This window comes from Microcaecilia unicolor, chromosome 11 (genome assembly GCF_901765095.1).
Source record: "Microcaecilia unicolor chromosome 11, aMicUni1.1, whole genome shotgun sequence".
NCBI classification, from domain to species: Eukaryota; Metazoa; Chordata; class Amphibia; order Gymnophiona; family Siphonopidae; genus Microcaecilia; species Microcaecilia unicolor.
Genome location: NC_044041.1, coordinates 119,842,387 through 119,870,082, shown reverse-complemented (window position 1 = coordinate 119,870,082; position 27,696 = coordinate 119,842,387). Strand labels below are relative to the sequence as shown.

Genomic DNA, 27,696 nt, shown 5'->3' with positions numbered 1-27,696 from the left:
GTGTGGGATCAGCTAATCAAGACTATCAAATAAGGGGAAAATTCCCTGATTTAGCAGACTGAGCCCACTGGATGCATCTCAGGAGGATGCGCTATGCAGGGACGTAGCCAGACACCCAATTTTGGGTGGGCCTGTACCCAAGATGGGTGGGCAGAAGAACTCCGCCCTGTTCCACAAGTGATTTGGTCTCTCCCTCTCTTGCCTGCATGCCATATGATCTCGCAAACTTCCCCCTCCCCTGCATACCTTTTAAATAGCAGATTTTTACCGGCAGCGAACAGTAACTAATACACACTGAATATTGGCCCCACAGCCTTCCCTCTGATACAACTTCCTGTTTCTGTATAGACAGGAATACATCACAGAGAAGGCTTTGGGGCCGGTGCGAGCAGTATGTATCAGTCTCTGCTCTCTGCAAGCGAAGATCTGTTATTTACAAGGTATGCAGGAGGGACTGGGACACTTGTTGGGAGTTTTCAGCTGGTGGGGCTCGGGGATCCCTGCCAGCCACATCATAGGTGTGCTGCTACTGGGTGGGCCTAAGTCCGAAGTGGGTGGGCCTGGACCCACCCTTGGCTACACCACTGGTGCTATGTAGGATCAGGGACCACCATTTTCCAAGATGGCAGCACAGAGGCAGGAGTATCATTTTTGCTTGTTCAAGGTATGGTAGAGAGGGAAGGGGAAGGGGTCTGGTGGCCCCGGGATCCTCATAGACATGACAGCTGAGAATTTTTTTGAAATCTGTGGGAGAGGGGTAATGTCGGGGTGGGGGGAACCTAGTAGACAGCTTGGGATATTTTTAAGTTTGTGTAAAAGAGGATGCTACTAGACATAAGGGATTTTTTTCTAAATTGGTGAAAGGGAGAGTCTTGGGGGGGAGAAAAGAGGGAGGGGAAGGAGGCTGCTAGATTACCAGGGATGTTGAGGCCAATCCAGAAAGCTATGTCAGGGCAGGGGGTTCATGTTGGAGAGCTCTCTGACCTGGCATACATTTCTGATAGACATCAGCACACATATTTTAAAACTTCTCTGCATTGCTATGGATTATATAATAGCCTCCTTACCCTACATTTTACTATGCTGTGCACTGATGTTTTCCATGTGAATTAACTTCAGCACTGAACCCTTTTTGGCATTATGCAGCCAATAACAACCGCCTAGACCACTCATTAACTGTGCTTCTATCCACGGTAGCTTTCTGTATCGAACCTTCTGTTCAGTTAAAGTCAGTTCATCTGTCCTGCCCTCATGAATTATTTACCATCCTTCTGTGGCAGATTAGATAGCAGCACCTCTTCTGGCTTCCTTGGAGGTCCAAAGTGGTCATCTTTTCCTGATTCCACCTGCATCTCTTTCTTGTAAGTCAACCCTGAAGAGCTTCTTGGGGAGTCATTCATTGTTTATACAATATGTCTCCATCATTCCTTGTAATACTTTGAAATTCTCATTCATGGAAGTAGCTGTGTCTAACTGTATCTTATTCTTCTCAGTTTACATCCTGTATTGTGCAACAAAATCAATAAATAGGGTGGAAAAGCTGCCTTATGAGGTAAGGTTGAACAGATTAGAGCTCTCCAGACTGCACAGATAAATTCTCCATTCATATTTCTTGTATGTAAATGAGCATTCTTATTCATCTTTTTATTGGTGTATTAATGGATGTAAGCCACTTTGAACTCGAGCTTGCTTGGGATAATATAGGATATAAATGTCAGTGAATTAAATTAAATGATAAATGTCTAAACAATCATGGTTTTAAAACTTGGTTCTACCTATCTCTGTCAATTTTGTTACACCAGACTAACAGGTCTACCCCTTTTCAAGTTTTTTATAAAATCATGAATAGCATGAAACATATTAATAGGGAATAGTTGTTTACTCTTTCAAGCTGTATGTCCAACAAGAAGATGCTCCATTTCACAGGTCACAGGTCCAAGAAATATAAGGCTCTAAGAAGATATTCTTCATTGTACTCCCCAGATCTGAGAACTATCAAATATAAGACAATTTTTTCTGGTCTATTTTCTTATCAATCTGCTTATTGATAGAATTCTTTACTAACCAGTCTTAGAAAAATATCAAATCAAAAGCTGTTCAGAAGATTGTTAAAAACTTATCTGTTCAGGAAATTTGTCAATAATACATGAATTAGAAAATGTATGTGTGATAGTTTGTAAATTCCTGGGTATATTAGCTTCTTTACCTGTTAACTGCACAGAACTCTTACTGAGAGAACTGGGATATAAATGTCCATTATATTGCATTGTTTTGTATTGTATTCAACACACAATTGAGTGGAGGAGTAGCCTAGTGCTTAGCTGAGTAAGCCTGAGAACCAGGAAAGCCAGAGTTCACATCCTGCTTCTCCTACTGATGCTGCTTGAGATCTTGGGCAAGGCATCCCTCATTGGGATGGGCCATGGCCAAACCAGCTTCCTTAACATCCTTACCAGATCAGTCCAGAACCCGCAGATGGAGACAGAGAAGTGGTGAAAGCTCTACCATGTAGGGTAGCTCCTCAGTATTTCTCTGTCTCCAGCAGATGATAGGGAAATGGGACTTGATATACCGCCTTTCTGAGGTTTTTGCAACTACATTCAAAGCAGTTTACATATATTCAGGTACTTATTTTGTACCAGGGGCAATGGAGGGTTAAGTGACTTGCCCAGAGTCACAAGGAGCTGCAGTGGGAATCAAACTCAGTTCCCCAGGATCAAAGTCCACTGCACTAACCACTAGGCTACTCCTCCACTCCTAAATGCAGCTTTTTAACTGGTTGGTAATGGATGTTCCTGAGTTAATTGGAGAGCTTATCCCAGTTGAGCAGGGGTGCCTTACCAGGTGTTCAGTTAAAAAAAGAAAAGAAGCACAAGAGTTTTGCTCAAGTCCTCTTGTTGCCTACAAAATGAGGAGCAGGCATGCCGATTAGCAAGATGATATTCTAGGACTTTGTCCATAAGTTTAGTAAGTTTAGTCCTGGGACCTCAGTTTACTTGAAACCATGTTGATTCTCCTGCATAACTTTTCATCTTTCTTTCTTCTCTTGATTCCATCCCTCTAGAGCTCTGGATCTAAATTATTTCAGTCCAGAAGGTCTTGGATGTCTTATAGATCACTTACAGTTTTCATGTTCTTGTCCTTTCACACAGGCATTTATAATCTCTTTATGCCAGTTTTCCTCCAAAGATGCTATGTTGCATGCCATGCTTCAGAACTTTGAATTCTGTGAGCTGTAAATCCAGTGCCAGAAACCAAGAGTATTTCAGGAGTCGCTCCAGCATGTCTGCCAATACATTGACCTCTGGCTCGGAGATGGGTTCCTAGAATTCTGCTCATATTCAACAAATCGCCAAAACCTGTCGCTTTTTTATCTTCAGCATTAGCAAAATTTGCCCCTTCCTTTCTGAACACGCCACCAAAACCCTTATTCACACCCTTGTTACTTCTCGCCTAGACTATTGCAATTTACTTCTCACTGGTCTTCCACTCAATCATCTTTCTCCTCTCCAATCTGTTCAGAATTCTGCAGCTCGACTTATTTTCTGCCAGAATCGTCATGCCCACACTAGCCCACTTCTCAAGTCACTTAATTGGCTCCCTGTCCACTTCCGTATACAGTTCAAACTCCTCTTGCTGACCTTTAAATGCATCCACTCTATGACCCCTCATTTCCTCTCCTCTCTCATCTCTCCTTACATTCCTCCCCGTGAACTCTGCTCTCTGAACAAATCTCTCTTGTTGTCCCCCTTCTCCTCCACCGCTAACTCCAGACTTCGTTCCTTTTGTCTTGCGGCACCTTATGCCTGGAACTGTCTTCCAGAACCCATACGTCTAGCTCCTTCTTTACCTGTTTTTAAATCTATGCTGAAAGCTCACCTTTTCACTACTGCCTTTGGCTCCTAACCGCTACTCATTTGCTCTCCTCCTCCCTGTTCCTCTCTACCCTGTAATTCCCTTGCCTGTAATGTCTTGTCTGTCTGTTTTACCTAGATTGTAAGCTCTTTGAGCAGGGACTGTCTCTCTATGTCAAGTGTTCAGCGCTGCGTGCATCTGGTAGCGCTATATAAATGCTATTAGTAGTAGTAGTAATTCTTATATTTCACCTTGTTACCTCCTGGGGGCTAGAAGTACTCATGGTTATGTTCAGCTAACGCTGGTTTTCTTTTGGATGAAGTTAAGGGTGACCCAGTTAGTGCTCGGTGCCTCTGGATGTTGTTCCAATACCATTCATAACATATTTTCCTTCCTCCTTCCACTTGGCTGTTCAATGGAGTTCAGTGGGTTCTATCAAGGAGAAGATGCAGCAGCACTAGAGTTCACCTGCTATTGTCAAGATGTTTCTTGATCTGCAGAAGGACAAGAGATCATTAGATCTTGAAATGATGTAACCTAGAACTCAAGGTTGCCGAAGAGGCTAGGTTCTGAACTGTGCATTCCAGCATCACAAACAATGGAATACTTCCACTTTATGTGGCTAGGGATGCCACCACTCATTCTGGCCTTCTAGCCTTTTCTCCAAGGAAGAATAACAAATGGAGGTCCAGGCATTGATTTGGATGCCTCAAATATCAGAAACAGCTGTCCTGAAAACATACTGCCTGGTCTAGGCCTAAAGGAGAAAGCTGTCATTCATCATAAACGAGGTATGGCAGAGGAATAAACCAATGGAATCATGGTCTCAAAAACAAATAAACAAAAAACAAACGCATGCTTTCAAGGAACTAACACCAGTCAAGGTACAACAGGAAGCTGTACCCCGTCTATGTTCCACAGGAATGTCGGCTGCAGTAGATATCTCAAGCAAGAGCCAAAATGTGCTGGTGGCTCCAGATATGCAATTGGCTGCAAGGATTCCTTTAGGCCTTTATCTGGCTGATGGTAACCATGAATGTGGGTCTGCAGAGCTGGGGAGCCCACTGTCTCAAGTAAACCACTGTCTCTTTCTATCTAATCTTTTTCCAGTTGCTAAAGTACCTTAATCGTTTATGGCCCCTATTCACATTCTCTTCCTAGCTCTGTCCCTTCCTAATCTTTTCCCTCACCCCCTTCCTCTCTCCGCTACAGGAACTCACTTCCCATCCATTGACTTCATCACCTCACCTTCTCTCCTACCCTCTTCCTCCCTCTTGGCTTTTAATCTCCGTCTCTTTCTTCCCTCCATTTTGCCTTCCCCATTCCACCTAAATACCTCTCGCCTTCGACGCCTTCGTGGCCACACCTCTCCTACTCTCCTCCGCTCTCTTTTACTCCTTCTCTTACTCTCAGCTGGTGACATCAATCCCAATCCTGGCCCTCCTCACCAACTATTATCCAAACTCTACAGATCTCACCGTGACCTCTCTAACCTCATCTCTATTCCTCTACTCCCCTCCTCTTCTCTGCCCTTCTCTTGCGCCCTATGGAATGCCCGCTCTATCTGTAACAAACTCCCCTATATCCAGGACCTCTTTATCTCGCGTCACCTCCATCTGCTCGCCATAACAGAAACCTGGCTCTGCCCTGATGACTCTGCTTCAGTCGCAGCCCTGTGCCATGGCGGTTATCTATTTTCACATACTCCTCGCCCTGCTGGCCGTGGGGGCGGTGTTGGACTACTTCTCTCTCCCTCCTCCAGATTTCAACCCCTTCTTCCACCTCAATCTCACTGTTTTTCCTCCTTTGAAGTCCACTCTATCCGCCTTTTCTCTCCTCTGCCTCTTTGAATAGCGGTCATTTATCGTCCCCCTGATAAGTCCCTTTCATCCTTTCTCAGTGACTTTGACGCCTGGCTTGCCTTCTTCCATGATCCTTCCTCTCCCTCTCTCATCCTTGGTGACTTTAATATTCCTGCTAATGATCCTTCCAACTCTTATATTTCCAAGTTACTCGCTTTAACGTCGTCCTTTAATCTCCAACTATGCTCCACCTCCCCCACTCATCAAAATGGTCACTGTCTTGATCTCATTTTCTCCTCCAACTGTTCACCTTCTAGTTTCCTTGCCTCTGATCATCCCTCCTCTGATCACCATCTTATAACTTTCACACTTAAATCTCCTCCCTCCCAGTCCCGTCCTATCCTATCTAATTTATCTAGGAATCTTCACGATATTGACCCTTCATCTCTATCCTCCCATGTTTCAAACCTCCTCTCTACTGTGGCACCATCCACGTCTGTCAACGAGGCTGTTTCTTCTTACAACAATACTCTATCCTCTGCCTTAGACACTCTTGCACCTTTGATGACCTGCCCTGTAAGGCGTACAAAACCCCAACCTTGGCTGACTTCTAATATCCGCTACCTACGTTCCTGTACCCGCTCCGCCGAACGCCACTGGCGGAAATCTCGGGCCCTTGCTGATTTCTTACACTTTAAGTTCATGCTGACCTCCTTCCAATCTGCTCTTTTACGTGCCAAACAGGATTATTATATCCAACTGACCAACTCCCTTGGCTCTAATCCTCGACTTCTCTTCACCACATTGAACTCTCTCCTCAAGGTGCCCCCTCCCCCAACTCCCCCTTCATTATCTCTTCAGACCCTTGCTGAATTCTTTCACAAAAAGGTTCAAAAGATAAACCTTGCTTTCTCTACCTCACCACCTCTCCCTCCACTAGTCCGTTCCCCTCTCTCTTCTTCCCCTCATTCCCTTTCCTCCTTTCCTGAAGTTACTATTGAGGAAACTACACTTCTCCTTTCTTCCTCAAAATGTACCACCTGTTCCTCTGATCCCATTCCCACCCACCTTCTTAATGCCATCTCTCCTACTCTTATTCCTTTTATCTGTCACATTCTCAACCTCTCACTTTCCACTGCGACTGTCCCTGCTGCCTTTAAACATGCTGTGGTCACACCTCTCCTTAAGAAGCCTTCACTTGACCCTACTTGTCCCTCTAATTACCGACCCATCTCCCTCCTTCCTTTTCTCTCCAAATTACTTGAGCGTGCTGTTCACCGCCGCTGCCTTGATTTTCTCTCCTCACATGCTATTCTTGACCCACTACAATCTGGTTTTCGCCCTCTCCACTCAACCGAAACTGCGCTTACTAAAGTCTCCAATGACCTATTACTGGCTAAATCCAGAGGTCAATATTCCATCCTCATTCTTCTTGATCTTTCCGCTGCTTTTGACACTGTCGATCACAGCATACTTCTCGATACCCTGTCCTCACTTGGATTCCAGGGCTCTGTCCTTTCCTGGTTCTCTTCCTACCTCTCCCTCCGCACCTTTAGTGTTCACTCTGGTGGATCCTCTTCTACGTCTATCCCTCTGCCTGTCGGCGTACCTCAGGGTTCTGTTCTTGGTCCCCTCCTCTTTTCTATCTACACTTCTTCCCTTGGTTCATTAATCTCATCCCACGGCTTTTCCTACCATCTGTATGCTGATGACTCCCAAATCTACCTTTCTACCCCTGATATCTCACCTTGCATCCAAACCAAAGTTTCAGCGTGCTTGTCTGACATTGCTGCCTGGATGTCTCAACGCCACCTGAAATTAAATATGACCAAAACCGAGCTTCTCATTTTCCCCCCCAAACCCACCTCCCCGCTTCCCCCGTTTTCTATTTCTGTTGATGGCTCTCTCATTCTCCCTGTCTCCTCAGCTCGAAACCTTGGGGTCATCTTTGACTCTTCTCTCTCCTTCTCTGCTCATATCCAGCAGACCGCCAAAACCTGTCATTTCTTTCTTTACAACATCCGTAAAATCCGCCCCTTTCTTTCCGAGCACTGTACCAAAACCCTCATCCACACCCTTGTCACCTCTCGTTTAGACTACTGCAATCTGCTTCTTGCTGGCCTCCCACTTAGTCACCTCTCCACTCTCCAGTCGGTTCAAAACTCTGCTGCCCGTCTCATCTTCCGCCAGGGTCGCTTTACTCATACTACCCCTCTCCTCAAGACCCTTCACTGGCTCCCTATCCGTTTTCGCATCCTGTTCAAACTTCTTCTACTAACCTATAAATGTATTCACTCTGGTGCTCCCCAGTATCTCTCCACACTCGTCCTTCCCTACACCCCTTCCCGTGCACTCCGCTCCATGGATAAATCCTTCTTATCTGTTCCCTTCTCCACTACTGCCAACTCCAGACTTCGCACCTTCTGTCTCGCTGCACCCTACGCCTGGAATAAACTTCCTGAGCCCCTACGTCTTGCCCCATCCTTGGCCACCTTTAAATCTAGACTGAAAGCCCACCTCTTTAACATTGCTTTTGACTCGTAACCACTTGTAACCACTCGCCTCCACCTACCCTCCTCTCTTCCTTCCCGTTCACATTAATTGATTTGATTTGCCTACTTTATTTATTTTTTGTCTATTAGATTGTAAGCTCTTTGAGCAGGGACTGTCTTTCTTCTATGTTTGTGCAGCGCTGCGTATGCCTTGTAGCGCTATAGAAATGCTAAATAGTAGTAGTAAACAGCATAGAGAGCCTGGACACGACAGCATACCTCTGGGGCAATCAACTGTTTGGAGCTGAAGGCTGTTCTACTGGCTCTGCATCATCTCCCCTAGACTGCAAGAATTCCCAGATTCCTTTAGTTCTTAATGGTCTTGAGAGAGGACTTGAGGGTCATTTAAGTTTGGAGTTCTTCCTGTTCCAGTCCCTTCCTAATTATAATTAATGGCATCTAGAGACATCTTATTGACATCTCATTATGTTTATGATTATTTCAGGATTTGATATACTGCTTTAGCTAATAAAATATCAAAGCGATGTACAATATTAACAATTCTGAGTAAAATAAAGTAAAATATGGATAGAAAAGAACTCCAGATTTGACAGAAAAGAGCTGTCACATGCATCCAACAACATACATAATTATATAATTAAATGGATCAAATAAAATTAAAATTAAAAACAGAAAATGATTTGGCTACTCCTCTAAAAAACTGACCAAACAGCATTTTGTGGTAATTAATTAACAGGCAGGTTAAATGCCAGCTGAAAATAATAAGTTTTGAATGAAGTCTTACATTTTGGTAAAGACAGCTCAGATCTAATATTAGGGGGGGGGGAGGTCACTGCATAAACTTGGTGCCAAATAAAAGAATGCTGAATGCTCATGAATCAGCTGAGAGGGCTGAACTTGGGATCCAAAGTGGTGAACTGGATTGGAAACTGGTTGACTGATAGGCGGCAGAGGGTGGTGGTAAATGGAATCTGCTCAGAGGAAAGGAAGGTGAGCAGTGGAGTGCCTCAAGGTTGGTGCTGGGGGCGATTGTATTTAATATATTTGTGAGAGACATGCTGAAGGATTACAAGGAAACGTTTGCCTTTTTGCTGATGACACAAAGATAGCCAACAGAGTGGATACACCAGAGGGAAACCATGAAAAGAGATCTCCAAAAATTAGAAGAATGGTCAAAGGTCTGGCAGTTAAAATTTAATCTGAATGAAAATACAAGGAACCCTCAACAAGTGTACCACTCCAAATTCACCAAATCACATATAATGCTAAACCAAATTAAATCTCACACTAACACACTCATACCACACATTAAATATGAAGTAATTGTGAAAAGTGCACAGTTCACTCATGCAGTCACCATTAAAATGAGACAGACTGAGGGAGAATCATCATCGCACTTATCAAGTTCTCCCATGTATATGCACTTAGCACAGAGCAAAGACAATAACCACCCTAATAAAACATATGTCAACTAATAACTCTAATATTTCTCTGCCCTAATGCATCTGTTAACCCTATAAAGATACTGTATATGAAATAACTTTAGGATCCTAGAAAAAAAACTTTACTTATCTCAATGTCCAGTAGTGCGAATTATGCAGGTAGATAACTCTGTGAAGATCTTGAACCAACATTGTGAGTCCAACTTCAAAGCTGCAAAGAACCCCACAGTTCAGTCCCAAAGATCCAAATGCATCCATATGTAATAACAAATCAAAAGAATGCCAAGCTGTTTTACTCCTTCATTTCCTCAGCTCAGTCCTGAGTTTCATATGTGCTTCTTTAGGTGGAAATAAATATATCCTACAAAATACACAATAAAGATAAATACTATTCACAATCACCCAAACTCTACACACATACTCACATCTCATACAATGTACATCAATATTAACTATAAATAATAGAAACAGCTGCTCACCATTGAGTACTTTAATCATCCACGCGTCACCAGAGGCTGAAAAAACGACAAACATCACCAAGCATGCTACACTGGATGCACAGGATGAATAAGGTATCACACATACCATTGAGTTGTCCGCCGTTTGCCTTTGCGGATTCAATAACCAATTCCGGTGTGTGTACAGTGCTCTTTTATATACCTTTATGACAATAGCCGCTGGATAGCCCCACTGAATGAACCTATTGTATATATGCACTGCTTGAGATTTAAACTGAGAAGTAGAAGTGCACAATCGCTTCATGTGCAAAAATTGTTCCACATGAATCTTATTTCTCCAAGTTCTTGGATGAAAACCAGAATAGTGTAACAAAGTATTTCTCTCTGTATGGTTATTTCATGTATCTTTATGGGGTTAATAGTAGTATATGTCCATAGCATTTGTCAAATTTGACAGCTGCCATGCCCACTTCCGGTTTCCAGCCAATCAGAAGTGAGGACATGCCCAAGCCGTGCCAACTCCCCACCCCCAGGGATGATGTCACCGGATATGACGTCTTAACCCAGCTCAAACCATGCCCTTTTTGCATAACCATGCTCCTTACCCCACCTTATTTGCATAGCCTCTTCCCATACCCCACCTCTTACTGCATAGTCCCACCCCAAACTCCACCCCTTTTGGTGATATTACAGGAAGTGATGTCATAGCTATGCCCTTTTTTCAAGATGGCGACCACTACCATTTGCATCATGTCACTTCCTGTTTACACTACTAGCCGCCACCTTGGATGGAGGGTCATGTGACAGGAAGTGATATCAAATAAACCCTGACACTGCCTCTTACCACCTCAGCGGAATTTACTCGCACATGCGCTCCTTAACCTTTTTTTCTCACAGGAAAGAAAATAGACATTTTTCTTTTTCTTATAATTTTTTATTTCAAAAGATTTAAAAGCTGTTTCTTCAGTTTTTTCTCACAGGAAAGAAAGTAGGCATTTGTTTAAAAAAAAAAAAAAGATACCTTTTTAAGCTGGGTCATCTATTTTTCAGTCTGCTGTACAAGGCCACCCTGCTTTTTCAAGAGAAACTACAATGGATGTTTTTTTCTGAAAACTGCTGCTGCAAAAAAAAAAAAGGTCTGTCTACTTTTAAGGACAGGCTTTTCTTTTTGCTTTAATAACAAAAGTCAAACCTGTTTGTTTTGACATTCTCTGTGTAAGATCATTCTGTAGCCTCCACTCCATGACCCCTCCCCTTAAACTGGATTGTCTGCTTTTTATTTTAAGAATTGCAGAGCAACCCCCCCCCCCCCCCTCCCCTGTTCCTCCCCTTCCCTCCCCTCCCTAGCTAGCAACAAACTTGCAGGGAAAATCAAAGCTCAGGCTTAAGACAGATGAACTTAAAAAGTTACACACAAACAAAGGTAGAATGGCAGAATAAAAGCTTTTCTATTTTGCCCCTTTTTCTGCAGTTTGAAAGGAAAAATATCTCACTCTTTCACTTTCAGCATCCCCCATAGACCCACACCTTTTTCTCTGTCTGTAGTTTCCTCCCCATTTCCCCTAGCAAACCCGTTTATCATGCAGTCACATGAATCTCAGCTCTGCACCTTCCAAAAGCAGGCTCCCTGGTTTATCACAGCTTTTTTTCAGCAAAAGCAAACTAAATACACATGGAATCCCAGCTTTGAGCTCTGGGCTTGTTTCTCTCAGCTTTTTAGCAATCCATTCACACACAGGCAGAAGTCCCTGAGCTGTGCTCACTGCTTTTTTCAAGAGATGGTAACAGAGCTGTTTTATGCTTTTATTAAGACCACAATACCCAGAACTAGTGTGAAGGCTGCAGTGCTTTTCAGAGCTAGAGAATCAATAGAAATCAAACAAAATAAAACATGGAAAAGAAAATAAGATGATACCTTTTTTTATTGGACATAAATTAAGTTATGTCCAATAAAAAAGGTATCATCTTATTTTCTTTTCCATGTTTTATTTTGTTTAATTTCTATTGATAACCTTAAGAGTGGACTAACACAGCTACCACACTCCTCTACAGAGCTAGAGAAAAAATTAACAGATAAGTGAAACTTTTCCCCCTCCCCGCTCCCGTTATTTGGCTCCCCACCCACCCTATAGTGTTAGTGTTGAAATGAGCACTTCGCTATGAAGTCAGTACAAAAAAATCCTAAGCAGAATTTACTACCATCCTGAGGTGGTCAGGAATTTGCATTCTCACTATCCTGCTTATTTTCGAAAGGAGAAAAACGCCCATGTTCAGGAGATGGGCGTCCGTTTCCCCTGGGCGGCCAAATCGGTATAATCGAAAGCTGATTTTGGTCATCTTCAACTGCACTCCGTCACGGGAACGAATAAAGTTGACGGGGGCGTGTCGGAGGCGTGGTGAAGGCGGGACTGGGGTGTGGTTATCGGCTGAGCCGAGATGGGCACGCTCGGACGATAATGGAAAAAAGAAAGGCGTTTTTAGCGAGAATTTAGGACACTTTTTTTTTACCCTTTTTTCTCACGAACAGGTCCCAAAAAAGTGCCCTAAATGACCAGATGACCACCAGAGGGAATCGGAAATCACCTCCCCTGACTCCCCCAGTGATCACTAACCCCCTCCCACCAAAAAGAACCCACTTGCAAAAACCTTATTTCCCAGCCTCTATGCCACCCTCAAATTCTGTACCCACCTCCATGACAGCAGAATGTGTTCGATCCTCTCACAGCCTTTCCCTGGGTCAGATGTGGCTCTCGGGTGCACTGCAGGGTCACATCAGCATTGCATTGTGGTGGGTGTAGGGTATTGGGCTCCGTGATTTCACTAGCTTGTGTTACAGTCTCACGATGTTGGTAGTTGGTAGGCTGTTCTCCCATGGTGCTATTCCCTCTGCTTACTGGGACAGAGTGTGCCCTGTTTTGTTTCCGGTAGTCCACGAGGTAGTGGCCATTTTTGTAAGTCCGTTTTAGATCCCTTTTGTGTGTTAGCCATGTTACAGAACTTAGTTCTTACCTTGAATGATGCTGAAAGAAGGCCAGCTCTGAGCTACTGCTAATCTTAGTACCAGGGAGACTCGTTGCCAGTGGGGCACAACCTCTGATCTGCAGTTAACTGTGAGTAAACGCGGTTATTGAAATAAAGGCCGTTTTCAGCGAGATTAGTCTTACGGTGTGAACTGCTGTGCCAAGGTTATACAGCAGCAACAAGTCCTGTCCCTGGAGCAGTTTTAGTGGGTAATGCAGTGCACTTCAGGCAGGTGGACCCAGGCCCATCCCCCCCTACCTGTACCACTTGTGGTGGTAAATAGGAGCCCTCTAACCCCCCCCCAAAAAAAAAACCCCACTGTACCCACATGTAGGTGCCCCCCTTCACCATTAGGTGGTATGGTAATGGTGTTGATGTTGGATTATTTGTAGTAAATAATTAGCAGATTTTAGTACACACAGCTTCAGCTTTAGAAATGTTAATTTCTTTCTTCATCTCTCTCTCATTCACCCCAGAATAATTCACTGCTGAGTCACTTTAAAGTTGAAGTAACAAAACATCTGTTTACTCACAGTTTGTAGTTAGATTATAATCAGACAGGCTTATATTTACATATTACTATACATTTGTCTTATCAGCTCCTTCCATGTGCTTAGATGGTAATGGATGCTCACACCACCATAGATCCTCTCAGGTTAGGAGAGATCATGAGCTCCATGTGCTCCATGTGCTGCATGTGCTGTGTCTGAACCCACAGGAAGTTGCATAGCTGTGTGACCTCTCTAAGTAATTCACATCAGAGGTCACAGAGTAATCACAGAGAAATAATAGGTGACAGGCAATGCATGTAAAATACAATTACATTCCAACAAACCCCTTCTCATGCATAACTGTCATGCAATTATTTATTCATACAAAGTCCAAGCTTTATACGCAGATTTACAAAACGTTCTCTGGGTAACGGTTTGGTCATGATGTCAGCTGTCATCTCACTGGTGTGACAATAGTGTAGACTGATGACCCCTTCTTTCGCCAACTCTCGCACGTTGTGGTATTTCGTTGCGATGTGCTTGGTGCGTGACTGAACCTTGTCATTCTGTGACAGTCGGATGCAGCTCTGATTATCTTCCATTATCTGGATTGGTCTCTTTTCAGCTATACCAAAATCCAGCAAAAGTTTTTCAATCCACATCAGTTCTCTGCACGCTTCCGATACGGCCACATATTCAGCTTCTGTAGAAGACAAACTCACAATACTTTGTTTATGACTGGCCCATGAAATTTGTACATTTCCATACATAAACACATATCCACTTGTGGATTTATAATCAGAATGATCCCCTGCCCAATCTGAATCACAGTAACATATTAGTTTTGGATTACTATTGGCTGAAATCTTTAATTTACAATCAATGGTACCCTTTAAATACCTTACCATCCTTTTAACTGCAGTCCAATCTGATTTGGTAGGTGAGCTGACCCTTCTGCTCAAAATTCCTACTGCATTTGCTATATCAGCCCTGTATGTGGTAGCTAGATATAAAAGCTTACCTATGGCTGATCTATATTGGATGTTATCTGGTAAAGGTTCTCTTACTGTTTCATCCTTCAGAAAATCAGTGATCATGGGAGTGCTTACAACTTGGGCATCTTGCATACCTAAACTTTCAATAAGCTCATTTATTTTCTGCTTCTGGCTTAGAAGATAAGAACCATCATTTTGTTTCTCAATTTCTATACCAAGATAGTATGACACATTACCAAGTTCTTTTATCTCAACATTCTGGTTTAAACACTTTACAATGCCCTTGTACTCTTGCTCACTTTCGCTTGCAATGAGCAGATCATCAACAAAAGCTAAAATGTATGCATATTGTCCATTTGTGCACCTAGTGTACAAGCATTTATCTGCTTCACCTTGCTTAAATCCTAAATTTGTCAATATTTCATGCAATTTATCATTCCAACATTTTGCACTTTGCCTTAATCCATAAAGACCTTTGTTTAATTTACACACTAGCTGTCTTTGTTTTGTATTTATGAAACCTGTTGGCTGTTCCATGTACAAGTCTTCAGTTATATCTCCGTGAAGAAACGCTGTTTTCACATCAATGTGGTTGACTTGCATGCCTTTTGAGACTGCAATGCTCAGAAGTGTTCTGATTGTCGTGTGTTTCACTACAGGTGCAAACACTTCATCAAAATCTTCTCCATATTTTTGAAGATATCCCTTTGCGACTAATCTGGCTTTATACCTTTCCACTTTTCCTTGTGCATTCCTTTTTAACTTGAATACCCATTTGCATCCTATAGCTTTCTTGCCAGGAGGTAATTTTGTAAGAATCCAAGTATTATTTTTATCCAATGCATCAATTTCTTCCTGTGCAGCTTTATGCCATTCAGCAGCTTCTTCTGCTGGCATTTTCTCAATCTCATCCCATGTTAAGGGCTCTTGAGCTTCTGCTGACTTTGTTAGGTAAGACAGTCTTGGGGGTGGAACACCTTTGTTTTCCCTGGATGAGCGTCTGACAACAGGTTGGTCTGACCTTTCCGCATCCTCTAAATCTGAGAGTCCTTCTCCAATTGATTCCCCTTCTCCAACTGTACTGTCTTCTTCAATGATCCTTTCTGTGTCTGCTTCCTCTGCCTGTTCCTCGTTAGATACAGATGAGTTGCTTTCAGACATCTGCCTTGGTATGGCATTTATATACACTGGCATGTCTATTATGGTTCTAGTTTCATATTCTGGATGATAAGGCTCATCTGGGATAATCCAGCCTTTATCAACCCTTTTGTTTTCATCAAAATATGTAACATGTCTTATGCCAACAATGCCAGTTTTCAGATTCAAAATTCTATATCCTTTGTGTCCTGGAGCATAGCCAACTAAAATGCCCCTTTCTGTTGTGGAATCCAGCTTATGCCTTCTTTGCTTTGGTTCATGAGCATATGCTGTACTTCCAAATGTTCTTATGTGTGACAGGTTTGGCTTCCTACCATGCCATGTCTCATGTGGTGTGCGCTCAGCGCCTTTAGTTGGCATTCTGTTTTGTAGGTACACTGCTGTGAGAATGGCTTCCCCCCATAGTCTTTTAGGGAGATTGCTATCTGACAGCATACATCTGGTCATTTCCACAAGTCACCTAAATTTCTCTCTGCAACAGAATTTTGCTCTGGTGTATAAGCTACTGTTGTGATATGCTGAATGCCTTCTTGTTCTAGAAATGTGCGCATGCTTTGTGAAGTGAACTCACCACCATTGTCGGTCTGAAGAACCTTTGGTTTTCTTTCAAATTTATTGCTCACCATGGCTACGTATTTCTTCAGCATGTCTGTGACTTGACTTTTCTCTTTCAGCAAATAGGCCACACAATATCTAGAGAAATCATCCAAGAATATTAGCACAAATCTGTTATTTCCCAATGATGGGATATTAAACGGTCCACATAAGTCACTGTGTATTAAGTCCAGCACTTTATTACTCCTATTTCCTGTGTATGCAGGAAATGAGGGTCTCACACCTTTTTGAGTAACACAGTCTATGCATTTCTCAATTTTACCAGTATCTGCACTTATCTGAATGCCGGTGGCCAGTTGCTTACTGTAAAGATCCTGGATCACCTTAAAATCACGATGTCCCAGGCGGCGGTGCCAGATTTCCAGACTACATTTACCATCATTCTTCCTTACTTGCACCATATGTGAGGCTTCACCTGAAATGCTCAGTTTATAAACATCATTATGCATAAAAGCTTCAGCATACACTTCATCATTTTTAGAGATTGTGCACTTACTGTTTTCAAAATGAATCACAAAACCCTTCTTATCTAATGTAGATACACTAAGCATATTGCAAACTGCTTGGGGAATATACAAGACATCATTTACAGGAATTTCTTTAACTTCATTAGACACTTTGCATTTTAAGAATCCAATACCTTTTGCTTGGATCTTAGCAGTCCCTGCGTTTGCAGTTTTAAGAATACCTTCCTCTGGACACATTTCCTGAAAGAAATCCTTACAATTGGTTAAATGGCATGTGCTCCCCGAATCCAAAATCCAAGTACTTTCATTTGAATTATTATTTACCATAGTCAAAGATTTTTCTGCCATTAGAAAGCCCTTGTGTTTATCTTTGTCCTTCATACATTTCCTGGTTTGAAAATTCTTTAGTTCCATTGGCTTAGGTGAGCTAGAGGGAGTGTTTTGTGTTTCCTTACACCATTTAGATACATGTCCCTCCTTTCCACATGAGTAGCAAATCAGCTTGCCCTTGGGTGGAGTTTTCCCATAGCTCCGCCTTCCTCTGTTCTTTGCCAAGAAATTTGTTTCATTTCTCTCTGACTGACTTTGAGAACACATCTCCTCAGAATCATTTATTATGCATTCCTGCCTTAGTTTTGATGTTGCCTGTTCAAAAGATTGCCCTTCAATGGCCTCATTTACAGACCTAAAAACATCAAACTTCTTTGATAGTGAGGTAAAAAGAAATGCTCTTTTCAATGCATCACACATGGGAATTCCAGAAAGTTCTAGCTTTTGAAATGAAGACATAAGATGCATAATGTGATCATTACATTTACTTTTATCCCTTAATTTAGTTTCATTCAACTCTGCCAGCCAAATTGGTTGCTGCTTTGCATATGTAGTTGCATACATAGTTCTCAGTTTATATAAAATGTCCTTTGGTGTATCTTTTCCCTCCACTAATATGGCTTGTTTCTCTGAGAGAGCTTCCAAAAGCATGCACTTCACATAATAGTTTGCATTGTCCCATTCAGCCATATTTTCAGCTGTTCTGTCTTGGTCTAAGCATATATCTAATCTTTTTGCTCGAAGGAGACATATGAATCTTAGTTCCCACTGCCGATAATTAAATTCAGTTAATTTAGGCACCTTGAGAGAATAGAACAATGGTGAATTTCTTCCCTCAGCCATTTTCTTAGCCTTCTGTCTGCTGTGTGGGGGGAGAGAGAGACAGACTGAATCTTTCAAAACTTAAGAGAAAAATGTGGCCTTTTTTTCTGCCTGGTAATATTTCTCTTCTTTTTCAATTCCTGAGCCCTGGGCCCATAACCCTTTTGTTGGATTATTTGTAGTAAATAATTAGCAGATTTTAGTACACACAGCTTCAGCTTTAGAAATGTTAATTTCTTTCTTCATCTCTCTCTCATTCACCCCAGAATAATTCACTGCTGAGTCACTTTAAAGTTGAAGTAACAAAACATCTGTTTACTCACAGTTTGTAGTTAGATTATAATCAGACAGGCTTATATTTACATATTACTATACATTTGTCTTATCAGCTCCTTCCATGTGCTTAGATGGTAATGGATGCTCACACCACCATAGATCCTCTCAGGTTAGGAGAGATCATGAGCTCCATGTGCTCCATGTGCTGCATGTGCTGTGTCTGAACCCACAGGAAGTTGCATAGCTGTGTGACCTCTCTAAGTAATTCACATCAGAGGTCACAGAGTAATCACAGAGAAATAATAGGTGACAGGCAATGCATGTAAAATACAATTACATTCCAACAGTTGAGTTGTGGGGAGTGGGTTTTGGGGGGGGGATTTGGGGGTCTCAGCATCCAAGGTAAAGGAGCTATGCACCTGGGAGATAATTTGTTTTTTCCTATTTTTTAAAAGTGCCCCCTAGGGTGCCCGGTTGGTGTCCTGGCTTGTGAGGGGGACCAGTGCACTACGAATCCTGGCCCCTCCCATGACCTAAAGCCTTGGATTTGGTCATTTCTGAGCTGGGACGCTTCGGTTTCGATGATCGCTGAAAAAACGAAAACGCCCAGCTCAAACAAACGCCCACATCTCAAAAACGCCCACATCCAATGCATTTGCCTGGCACAAACCGTATGTTCGAAACTAAAGATAAACGTCCATCTTTTTTGAAAATACGATTTGGCCCACCCCTTCACGGACCTGTTCTCGGAGATGGACGTTCTTACACATGGGCGTTTGCGTTCGATTATGCCCCTCCACAGCTACTGAAGAGTTTGACGCTTACTTGCACTATCCATTCTCGTGCATCATAGGGGGGCCCTCCAATAGTGGTAAAAGTTTCTTTCTTAAAAAATTGTTAGAATACGCCGATCATACGTTCAGTGTGAAACCAAATCAAATTGTATGGTGATACACCTGTTGACGACCTATATATGAAGAACTGTCAAACCAGTATCCATTTATACATTTTATGGATTCACTGCTGGTGATGTTTAATGATGACCTATTGTTTCCGCCCCATAAAGTAAATCTGGTCATCGTTGATGGTTTTATGGAGACCGGTTGTAAAAATGATGAGATTGAAAAAGCCTTTACCAAATATACACACCACAGAAATTGAAGTATTATATATGTTATCCAAAACATTTTTTGTCAAGGCAGAACATCACCCTAAATACAAAATATATGGTGTTGTTTAAGAATCCAAGAGATGTTTCCTGTTGAAATTTCCTTGTGTATGTAGAATTGTATTTCAGTCTAAACAGTTCCAATTCTTTGACCCCAAACAACTGGAGGAATTTTTAGTAAGTAGGGAGGAGGTAAATGTAAAGGTATAGTCCCATATGTTCACTGTTTATCGAACTAGGAGGAAACACCCGGGACGGGTGCATCGTTAAAAAAATTTATTTGTTTAAATATTTCCTTTAGATTATTAGTATGTAATCTTACATCTTGGATTAATTTCCTCAACTTGTGGTCGATATCTCAGTTGTAACTTGATTTATAAAATCTACTTTTACTGCAATAATTTCTGATTTGTGTATTATCATGCATAATTGTGATTTATGTTTGTTAAAAAAGCTTAATAAAATAAAAAAAAAAAAAAGAATCCGAGAGATAAACAAATGTATCCGGGCAAGATGTGTTTCTTCCTTGAAGCCTTCGAAGATGCTACCAGAAAACCATACAGCTGTCTCTTTGTGGATTTGAACACATTGACGCACAAGGCTTACAGATTGAGGACGGACACCTTTCCCCCAGCATTGATGGTAGTATTCGGTGAGAAAACAGTGGGCACCTAGAAAAAGAAGTGACAAGCCGCTTCTTTTTCCACACCTTGTAATTGCGCTCTCACAGACAACAACATGTCTAGCTGTCTGAAGAGGAACCTGGAGCTTTTAACATTTTTAGTTTAGGCTTTGCCCTGCCAGAGAAAGGTCATCCTCGGTATCACTTCGGATGACTTAATAGCGGCTATAGCGGAGATAGCCCTAAACACTCAGAAAGGTAACATACCATTATCACAGCACCAGATTAGCATCCTGAAAAGACATAGGCATGCAATAAAGAGTCTCAGGGACAAAAGGATACCTCTTAAAACAAAGAAGAAGAAGAAACTGGCGACACAGTCTGGGGGTTTTATCCTCTTACCACTGATCACAAGCCTTATCGGTAATGCAGTACACTGAAAAGATGTACTTGGTTCCTAGTCAGCAACGTGATCAATAAGAGGTCCACCAGCACCCCATGAAAATATTAAAACAGATGCCGTTCAAAGGCTCGATGAAGAAACGAGTGATAGTCTTCAAAGTTCCAGACTAACCGACTATGAAAAGGCCAAATGTTATTCAGCCATATTACAGTGCTACCTGTCATTTGTCAGACAGGGCAAAAGGGAAAGAGAAAACATAAACCTGTATCTCCCCAAACATAGTCCTAAACAGACGGAGGCGTCACAAGATAACAATGGACCTCCTGACCCTGTACTTCAGGAAGTGTTAAAAGGAATTGGTGAGCATTATAGAAAAAATGCCAAAGTGCTGCTTGATAAGCTACCCAAGAACAAGGATGTGGTGACCTGGGGTTCTAATGGGACCTTTGTATACAAGGGGTACCCCATCAGTGGTTCTAAATTGCTTGACCTAGTTTGCAGGGCTTTGCAGACACACCCTCTTTTCCAACAAAGGAAACCCAGAGGTTGGGAGGAGTTCATGAGTTCCATGGCTGAACTCAATATACCCTTAAGGGTAGTTAGCAATGTGAACAAGAGGCATTTTCTTGAACTTCTCAAAGAAACCCCTCTGAGGTTTCTGTGAAATTCACCACCCCTGTGAAACACCAAGAAGCGCCCTCCCTTAAAAAAAAAAAAAAAAATTTGAAATACGTTAGTCTCTCCTAAAAGAAACCATTCGCATTGAACAGATGACAGTGGTTAAATATGTAATATGTGCAGTTGTAATAAAGAATACTTCATGCACAGACACATGACATGAGAAACGTGATTTCTTCTTACTGAGTTTTATTTAGAAGCCGTATGGCACTCTTTGTAGGAAACACATCTCTGTAGGTTACAAAATAGACTTTGAAAAGATCTACACACACAGTGCTTTCTTTGCTTGTTCTTTTTCACAAACTGTAACACCATTTCATAATTTTTTAGAGGGTCCTCAGAATATAATTATAAAACATCTTCAAAAGACAAGTCTTTACAATGGTGGTGTAAGAAGACCACACAGCGGTGACCACAGGTAATCGATAGTGGGTGTTGTAACTGTCTGTTGTGGTACACAATAGTTTCACAGTGTTTCTGTACAAAGTCCATATTACTGCTAGGAAACAATAAACTATCAGGGAGGTGTTCGTAAGAATAAAAAAACTCACCAACGCCGTTCTGAGACAGGTAGATGGCTAACCAGTACTCTCCAGGCAGGTCATGTGGGTGGGTATTTACCACAAACGCTGCTCAAGTAACCAATCACTGGGTACTACTACTACTACTACTAGTACTACTTAACATTTCTAGAGCGCTACTAGGGTTACGAAGCTGTACAAATTAATAACTAAGGACGGTCCCTGCTCAGAAGAGCTTACAATCTAAAGGACGAAATGTCAAGTTGGGTTAGTCTAGTTTTCCTGAATAGAGGTGTTGTGATTAGGTGCCAAAAGCGACATTGAAGAGGTGGGCTTTGAGCAATGATTTGAAGATTGGTAGGGAGGGGGCCTGGCGTATGGGCTCAGGGAGTTTGTTCCAAGCATGGGGTGAGGCGAGGCAGAGAGGGCGGAGCCTAGAGTTGGCGGTGGTGGAGAAGGGTACTGAAAGGAGGGATTTGTCTTTAGAGCGGAGGTTACGGGTAGGGACGTAAGGGGAGATGAGGGTAGAGAGGTAAGGAGGGGCTGCAGATCGAGTGCATTTGTAGTCAATATTTAGTCAAACAGGGCGTTTCTTCACTGGTTAACTTCTATTACATTGTCAAACACCCTGTAGATGATCGTGTTTACGGTACGGGGCAGAGCATTCACAAAACGGATTTCTGCGCACAGATTACCAGTTTTGGTCAGGTGACAGATCAAATGCCAGCAAAGTATAACGTCTGTAAAACTCTGTACAGTCGATCATTAAAGCGCTATCTTTCATATGCTTACCAGTTGCTTGTATCAGCCACATGTATTCTCTCTTGCAATGACCGTGTTCAAAGTCTGGTTGAAGAGGGTTTCCTGGCACTTGTTTGCTGTCCACATATAGAGCGGCAAAGTTGATATTGTATTGTTGAAAATTAAAAGGATTTTCACCGTAGGACCCGCTGTAGGCATCATCCACAAACCCCAGGACAATGAGTTTAGGCAGCTGGCCCAGAAAGAGGTTTTCCTGGTTGGTAACGCGCACTCTGGTGGGTATGCTAAATACCTTCAGCCCCACGCGATCAACAGCATACTTGACATTGGACTTCAGCAGCGCTTCAGCGTGACCCAATCTTATTCCCGGTGACACTTTTACTCTCTATATGAACAACGATGCGGACAAGATATGTACTTTGTAGTGTTCATCGGCATCCCCGCTCATTAAACAGAAGGCACCTTTACTTCTTGTCAGTTTTATCTTAACATCTACCCTGTTGACCAGATGTTTTTCTTGGAAAAACAGATTTCAGTGTAAATGGCCCAGTAATTCTACCTTCTGGCTACCAGCTGTAAAGTAAGCCTTTTTGTTGAAACCAGCATTGTGACTGCCGGGGTCTGTCAACTCATGGCTCCTGGCTTTATAAAACAGACTGCTTGTAAACTGCATTTTGAGGGGTCCTTCGCCATAATTGAGAAGCAGTTCTATGATGAGCCTGTCTCCGATCGTGATGTCCAGCTGGCTGAAGAGGGAGGCTATCGGATAATTTACTAGTGCCACTTTGGCCGCCCCTGTGATATCCATTCCATCTTCTTTCACGATCTTACAAGTCAGATACAACAACGTATTGTTCAAATTCAAATAATCTTCACCTTGACCGGCTATGTAAAAGTCAAGCAGTGCAGTTTCCAACAAGGCTGATAAAGGCAATATTTCCATGTAAGTGCTTTTTTCAGTGCTGGTTTGTGTGGGTGATATGACGTTTGAGAGCCTTGGCCTAGAGGTGGCTGCTTGAGAATCACCGAACCACCTCTGGGTAATCTGAGTCCCCCTCAGAACTAAGAGTAGTCCCAAGAACTGGACTGGACCACAAGTTGAGATGAACTGAAGCAGCTTTATTAGTAGCAAAAACTCAAGGCAAAAAGGGTAGCCAAACGGCACAGAAAGGAAAGCAGGCAGCCTTGCTATACAGTGTAACCTAGCTGAAGCGAGGCTAACATAACATAGAACAAGGTAAAGTAGAACAGCCTAGCTGTATAGGGAAATCAAACATAAGCAGCCTAGCTGCTCATCTCACTACTAGCGGAAACAATGCAAAGCATAAAGTATACAGTAAAGGTAAAGTAGAACAGCCTAGCTGTATAGGTAAATCAAACAATCAGTCTAGCTGCATATCTCAATACTAGCAAAGCAATGCAAACATATGGCATACAGTAGAACACAATAGATTAGGCAAAGGGCCCGCCCTAGCGGGACAAAGACAAACAGGCAATACCTGGCTGAAAGAGGTAATATCGCTAGTGGTTAAGGAAAGGGTTCAGTCTGTCAGTACACTCAGATGAGCCGCTGAACAACAGTGACAAGCTCCCTAAAAACCAGAGTGGAGCAGAAGCAAAACAAAAGGAAAAGAAAGAGTCTCTTGAGGACCTGCACCGCAGGTAGAGGCCAGAGCGGGTCACTGAGGTGCCTGAGTGGAATGCTTCCAAGGCAGGCAATAAAAAGCAACAAAGCCTGAGCTGACACTCCCAAGGCAAGCAAGGTGAAGAAGCCAAACCTGAGCCGATGCTCCCAAGGCAGAAGACTCAATGGCCCTGCACAGCACCCAAGGGCCAGCAACAGCCCATGCTGACCGCTCTGCGCTCCAAGCACCGCTCCCTCATCCAGAGATGCCTAGAGACATGGCCTTAGCCGCTGCACCTGCAGTACTGCCCGTCATCCAGCCCACACAGTCCCAAGCATAGCATACAGCGACCAAGGACTCACAGTGGGTGACTGGAATCTCAGCTGAGGCACGGGAGGCTCTGGACTCACAGGCTTGGCAGCAGGCTTCACTGGACCCAAGCAAAGGTGAAAGCTGTAGGCAGAGCTTTTACTCCTCTGGACTACCAAGCTTGAAAGCAGGCTTCACAGGAACACAGCATTAGATGAAAGCTGTAGGCAGAGCTTTTACTCCTCAGGACTACCCGGCTTGAAAACAGGCTTCACTGGAACACAGCATAAGGAGAAAGCTGTAGGCAAAGCTACAGGCCACGGCCTCGCAAAGAAATAGAAGTTGGAACTAGCAGGGCCCCAGGTAGGCCTGGGCTAATCAAAGATAATTACCAGAACACTGAGCTCTCTCAGAAGCCAGCTTAAGAAATGCTCAGTGATGATGACATCACCAGCTTGACCTCCACCACTTTAAAGTGATGCCACAGGTCACTGACTGGGACTGCAGGTAATTTTAGAAGGTTTAGAAGGAGGAACAGGGCACAGACGAGCAAGGCACGGACATCAACGATGACGACCGTGACAGGTGACAATTGAAAGAGGTCCAGTTCTAATTTAACGCATTCTTCCGAACCATCGTGTACAACAGCCATGATTTTTTTCTCAAAATATATCTTCTGGCTCTTTAGCATCGACTCTTTTCTTAGCCTTGTGCTTAGGCTTCTTTCCTTTAAGGGGCTTGGGTGGTCCTTCTAAAAGCGTCTGCCCTCCTCTCTTTCTTTTAAGGGCTTTTCGCATGACCACTAGTCTTGATCTGGTCTGCTTGGTGTTGTTGTTCATGTTATTCAGAACGGCCCTGATAATGTGACCCATCACATCTTTGGCTATGTTTTTAGCAGCATTTTTCATGTGCGGTTTATCAATCTCAAAGCCCCTTCTCAGTAATGGTAGCGCTTTTCTAAAAAGACTATGAAACACTTACGATCACCACGCCATACATAATGGGTGATCCATAAAAGCCTGGGAGCCCATGTCTGGCCTGGGCTACATAATAATCTCTGTACACTGCCGGGTCACCGTAAGTTTTAATTGCTACCATATTAAAAAACATTTGCTTTCCGAGGTCGCAAGCAAAGCTTAAGGATCACTTTCCCATAGCAAAATAAGATGTGCCTGTTCTGATCCATCTTTATTTCAAAGGCAATAGTATCGATGTGATTCTTGTTCACAGGGACATAATGTGATTTATTATATGTGAAGGTGACAAACTTGTTACTTTTCCCTTTAACTGGTACGCAACAGTGGTACAAAATGATTCACAACTTACTGATTCTCCACGATATCTATATAGAGGTACAAGGTGTTAAAACCAGCTGTGATATCAGCGGGCAAGCTCGCACTGCTAGTAAAACCATTAGGTTCTAACCCTAAAATGATTACTATTTCTTTGTCTGGTTGGATGAGCGCCAGTGCTCTTGTATTTCTCCTGATGGTTAACAGGGGTTGCTTATCGTAGCAAACTGCGATGTCATTGTTTATACTCTCCGTTAAATTTTCCACGCTCAGGTAATAACCTCATCATACTACAAATGTTTCATCCGGTAAGCCATACACCATCAAGACGTAAAATTGGTCTTTTGCAACGTTGTCCCACATGTGTAGGTATTGTATTTCTACCAAACCCACTTCCCAAGGGCCTTGTAGATTCAGAGGTCTTGCTAAGCATACTGTACAATTAGAACCGGTGTTTTGCAGGAATGTGGTTGCAGAGGCATTGCTAGGGACTGTAATGTAGAACCCTTTGTTGTCCATGTTGGTTCTCGTGCGCACCCCTTAGATGTCTTGTACCTCGCTGGCCAACATGTAACTTTTCTCAGGCCACCCTCTCCATTTCACTAGACATTTTTTGTTCCGACCCCTTCCTTTTACATCTAAAACTTTTTCAATATGGTAGACCCTGTCAGCTTTAGGGCTGATTTTTAATAGTTCTTCGAGGTAAAAAGAACCTTTTACGGTTTCTCCGTCATAATCCTTTATTTTATAAACAGGCTTTTGCCCTCTGATTAACACAGCCGTAACTATAAATACCTCATCGGTCTATGTCTGTTCATACCCCTCTTGAAAATTCCTTTTGTTTTTGACAGTCTTACGTGATCACCTTTTGCAAAATGTTTCACGGTCGTTTCTAGTTTCTCATTCCCTCTAAAGATCGTTTTCCAGACCCACAGAGAATTTAGAGGCCTCACGTTGATAGGTCTACCCCTTATGGTTCTGTGAAAACTCCGATTATAGCTACTTAGCATGGCCTAAAATACATAGCAAAAAGTGTTGCGTGAGGTGAAGAACTACCACATTTTAGACTTTAGTATACGGTTATACCTCTCTTCCATGGCTGCTTTTACATCGTTGTTAGTCACAAAATGACAGATTCCTTTTCTTTTCAGTAACGTTTGTAAAGGTTTATTTAAAAACTATTTACCCTTATCTGTTTGTATTTTTTTAGGCATGTGGCCTAAACTAAATATTTTTTTAAAGGCTTCAGCCACTTCATGACAGATTTTTGTTTTTAGACACACAGTTTCAATAAGATGTCAAGAATCGTTAGTATGTATGTAATCGTTAGCTGTGGTTAAAAGAAGACAGAGCTGACAGATCCACCAGGACTGCTTGTCACTGAGCATCCACCTCTGAAACTATGGTTTTGTTTCTTTGAAAATGAATGCAAGCAGGTCGGTGTAAAGTATAAGCATCTTGCTCCTTGAACCATTCATCAACCTGTATTCTATTGAGAGATTTATTATGTTTTCTAGAGGCTCTGAGAAGAGGCGTAATGCCCCCTAAATGTCCGAACTCCTCAGGATCGTAGTAAACTCTGCTTAGGAGTTTTTAGTACATGACTTCATAGGGTGGCGCTCGTTTCAACACTAGCGCTATAGGGTGGGTGGGGAGACGTATAAGGGGAGTAGGGAGGGGGCACTAGGGGAAAGGGCATAAGTTTTGCTTATCTGTAACTTTTTTCTCTAGCTCTGAAAAGCAGCCTTCACACTAGTTCTGGGGATTGTGGTCTTATAAAAAAAAGAAGCATAAAACAGCTCTGTTACCATTTCTTGAAAAAAGCAGTGAGCACAGCTCAGGGGTTTCTGTCTGTGTGTGAATGGATTGCTAAAAAGCTAAGAGAAACCAGACCCACAGCTCAGAGCTGGGATTCCATGTGTATTTAGTTTGCTTTTGCTGAAAAAAAAAAACTGTGAGAAACCAGAGGGACAGAGCCTGCTTTTTGGAAGGTGCAGAGCTGAGATTCATGTGACTGTATAATAAACGGGTTTGCTAGGGGAAATGGGGAGGAGACTACAGACAGAGAAAA

The 27,696-nt window shown here is 42.6% G+C and overlaps 1 long non-coding RNA gene across 2 annotated transcripts in view; it reads left to right on the top strand.

Annotated features, from left to right (window-relative positions):
* The first annotated feature begins 401 nt into the window (after positions 1-401).
* LOC115480803 overlaps positions 402-27,696 on the top strand; it is a 72,413-nt gene continuing 45,118 nt past the window's right edge. Inside the window, exons 1-3 of one of the 2 annotated variants that reach the window (XR_003943866.1) lie at positions 402-440; positions 1,281-1,361; positions 1,494-1,552. This is a non-coding gene — a long non-coding RNA (uncharacterized LOC115480803). Of the gene's footprint in view, positions 441-638; positions 665-1,280; positions 1,362-1,493; positions 1,553-27,696 lie in introns of those variants that run through there. The other variant, XR_003943867.1, reaches the window with a different exon arrangement.